This window comes from Quercus robur, chromosome 9 (genome assembly GCF_932294415.1).
Source record: "Quercus robur chromosome 9, dhQueRobu3.1, whole genome shotgun sequence".
Classification (NCBI taxonomy): Eukaryota; Viridiplantae; Streptophyta; class Magnoliopsida; order Fagales; family Fagaceae; genus Quercus; species Quercus robur.
The window spans coordinates 40468442-40472427 of NC_065542.1; the positions used below are offsets into that span (position 1 = coordinate 40468442).

General features: G+C 32.6%; 1 long non-coding RNA gene across 1 annotated transcript; it reads right to left on the reverse strand.

Annotated features, from left to right (window-relative positions):
- Positions 1-428: 428 nt before the first annotated feature.
- LOC126700027 (uncharacterized) lies at positions 429-2085 on the reverse strand. The gene is made up of 2 exons (XR_007646972.1): positions 1886-2085; positions 429-716 (listed from the first exon to the last, which is right to left on the reverse strand). It is a non-coding gene; the product is annotated as an uncharacterized LOC126700027 (long non-coding RNA).
- Between the last annotated feature and the right edge of the window lie 1901 nt (positions 2086-3986).

Consider the following 3986-nt stretch of genomic DNA (forward strand, 5'->3'; position numbering starts at 1 on the left):
ATTTTAATCAAACACATCTTAGCTTTTTTGATACCTTCATGGTCTTAAATTTTTTCAATGAAAAAAAAGGTGACCCAAAGCAAACGTTATTTGTTAGGAAACATTTGATCCTCTAAATGATTCCAAAGAAGCTATATATTTAGACCATACAATGCTGTAACTGTGAACTCTAAAGAAGAAAAAAAAATTTAAACCTAAAACAATTTAGGCCTCAGTGTGTTTTAACTTGAAATTGAAACATAAAACAAATTTAGGCATCAGAGCATGTTCTTGAAGAACTTGATATCCCAAATATGAAGGGAAAGAGAGTGTAAAATTGAGAAGCAAATAAATTATGCATTCTAATAAAAATAGCTAATGATATTTTTGTTAGGAAATAACAAAATGAAACAACCAAGCAAAAGCAAAAATACACCAAACCAACAGCAAGCTATAACTACATTTCAAAATAATTTTAGATTTCAAAGTCTGACAAAATGCAATGTTATCAATATTTAACAATTACATTCAATATTTCTGCAACTATTTTTTCGCCAAAGTTTCCATCCTCACGTTGTAGCTCCATTTTTCCAACAACTAATACTTTATAACAACTAAAAGTAATTTGCACTTTCACAAGTTGTATATGCTTAACAACCAAGTCCACAAATATCTTGTCGATGGATGGCGTCTACCTTGTCCTTGAAGGTTTCAACTTTGCCTGATGAATGACTGCACTGTCCATATACATGTGTAGAAATTGTATTAGAAATCAATAAATGGTCAAGATTGAAACAATAAAAATATATGGCTAAGATTTGGGCAGATACCATACCCCATACCCACTATCTTAGATTCATCCATCAAGCTATCTTAGATTACATTCCATTCACTTTCAATACTTTGTGGTAGCTTTTTTCACGAAAAGAAACTTATAGAATTCATTATTTGTCTAACTATTTGGTATTTTATGTTATAATCATATCACACTCAAGTGGAATAACATCTAGTGAATGCTAATACATGATAACATTTAGTGGTAAGGTATTAATATTAGTAGTGATGGCTCATGATGGTCTGGGTTCAAAATCAACACTTGTAGAATGTATTTTGAAAGCTTTAGGCCTTTTTTTTTTTTTCCAATTTAATTGATAAAACATCACTTTTAAACTTTAAAAAGTCTAGGCCATCAAACCTTACAAATGAAACAAACAAACCATTAGCCTCTAAATCACAAAGGCCAACCTAAAAGCAAAATAAACCCCTGCACAATAACAGGGGAGTCTCGATACAAACTCAAAGCAGAAACTGCTGACGAAAAAAACAATAGATCATTAACCCCGCAAGCTAGCTAAGAATCAACAAGCACCATAGAGGGATAAATTCCCCAATTATAGGCTTATAGCATATTCGAACATATAAAATAGAGAGAGTAGTGATGTGCAATCAACAATAATCATTTGAAATAGAAAGTAGTAAATGAAAGCAGATAAACATTGTTCCACATGATCCAGTGCATAAGATGTACTTCTAATTTTTTTTTTTGGGATAATTCAGATATTATATTGAAGAACAAACAAATTACAAACAGAACAACCAGCCCAACACAACCACTTCAGTACACACAGAGTCCTTCAAAGACCACCTAACTAAGATTGCTAACTTAAAAATTTATAAGCCAAACAATACAACTCCAAAATATTCCAAACTATAAACACAGATAGCATATTTGATAGGGCCTAATTCTATTTTGAATGTTCCAAGATTTAATAATCTTTAAGCATAACATCTATTCTTATATAACTAGTCAAGCAAAACAACATCCAAAAAACTAATAAACAATTTGGGGAAACAAAACATATTTTACAACTTGCATGAGTTAGGGTTTTGTCGTTTTGATACTTACCTTCAACTATGTTAAAGTGATTTTGATTTTTTTGAGAAGCCTTCACCACTCAGTAAATCTGTAGGATGCCAAAAGAAATTCACCCATCACACCATTGAGTAAAGCTATGGGATGCCAAAAGAGATTCACCCATCACACACAACACAAGAGAGAGAGAGCAAGAACTCGAGAGACTGAAGAACGAGAGCGAGAGAGAAAGAACCCGAGAGATGCAGAGACGTCTATTTATTTTATTTTATATATAGAACATGCTTGACCGGTAACAGGTTTTCATTAAAATTAAATAAACGACTAGGATTAAAACAAATGATATCAACGGTTGAAAATTTTAAGTGGGTACCGTACCCCTCCTGGTACCATAGAATGACCCATAGGTATGATGTTATTTTTCTAAACATCTTCCATTTAAAGACATCACCATAAATGAGTTTATGTGATATATTAATTTTTGTAAACCAAAATCCTACAAAGTCACACACCAAATCTCTCAATCTCTCTCTCTCTCTCTCTCTCTGTCTCTCTCTCTCTCAAACAATATATAAAATCAAAAATTAGATTACAACTTTACTTAATTATGCATCATCATATGTCCAAAATAAGGTATCTTTTTTAATCATAATATATTTTTATTAAAATTTATGGCTCAACTATGATATTCAATTTTCTATATGAAATTAACATTAATTTAGTTGGTATTTTATATCAAATTATGTATTTAATGTATCAAATGAATCATTATGGGAGTCAAAAACACAAAAAACTAAAGAACTAGGGCCCGTTTGGTCATGGAGTTCAAAAATTGTTGTTTAAAAAGATGTGAAAACTGTGGTTTAAAAAATGTTGTTGAAAAATGTGTTTTTAGTGTTTATAAAAAAAAAATGTGTTTGGTATCATCGTTTAAATAACATGTTTTAGTGTTCAAAAAACATAAAAATGTGTTTGGTATGTGTGTTTGATTTTAAAAAAAAAGCTGACACCTTTGACCGAAATAAACATTTTTTTAAGGCCGCTGGGACTGTGTGGTGAGATTGAGATCTTGGCTCCAGGTGCAAATGGATTCGGCGAGAGGAAGAGAGAAGACAATACAGCTTTTGATGTCTGACTAGGTGGGCCATATAGTGTTCAAGATAATTACACAATTGCCACTAAACACTAGTGTTTGTTGTTTAAAAACAGGTCGGAGATGATTTCAAAACCATCATTTTGAACACTGATTTTTGAACAATGTTTTCCAAACAACCCCTGAACAAGAATGGCATACCAAATGCGTTTTTTTTTTTTTTTTTTGGACACTAGTGTTCAATGTTTAAACACTGAACACTAATGTTTAAACTGACAAACCAAATGTGCTCCTAGTCTCTGATTTAAGATCAACACAACTAATTTCTTAAGAATGTGAGGTAAAAATCCGCAATGGGAAGATTAAAAAGATAGTTGGAGACAAAGATCACTGAATTAAGACTTTATATGACTGTGAAACACTTTCCTGAAGTACATATAATAATTCTAAAGGAAAAGTACAAGTGAAGACTTTTCTCACTTTCTTTCTCTTGTTCTTCCCTCAATTTTTCTAGATCCTCTTTCTTGTTGCTCTCATTTTCTTTTTATAGTCATCCTCTTCCCCTTCCACCTATCTTGCTCTTAGCTGGATTTAGAGGGATATTTGTCCCATCAGCACCTTCTCCTGCCATTTCTTAATCACGAAGATAGATTTTTGGGGTGTTTTCACTGTTCAGGCCAGTCATTCATCATTCAATGTGGTTGACATTAGATGAGGAGAGTTCATTAATACAGAAGTGACTATTACATTGGGTTTTGTGTTCTCTTTGACGTGTTTCTTGAGAAAATAGGTGAAAAAGGGTTTTCTAAATGACTGCTTCTTGGTTAGGTTGCATTTCATCAGGAAGATGGGTTTCATGGATTATCTCAGTAATAGGCCCAAATGATCTTTTCTCAACAAGAGGCTTGTTCATCCCTTGTTGGCCCCTGTGCTGAGCCCATTTTGTAGGCGAGCTTTCTTGAGGCTTTCTCTTCAGGTTAAGGTCCTAGGGGTAGATTTAGGTCCACTCTCCCACAACCATTATTTGATTAGTATTAAATA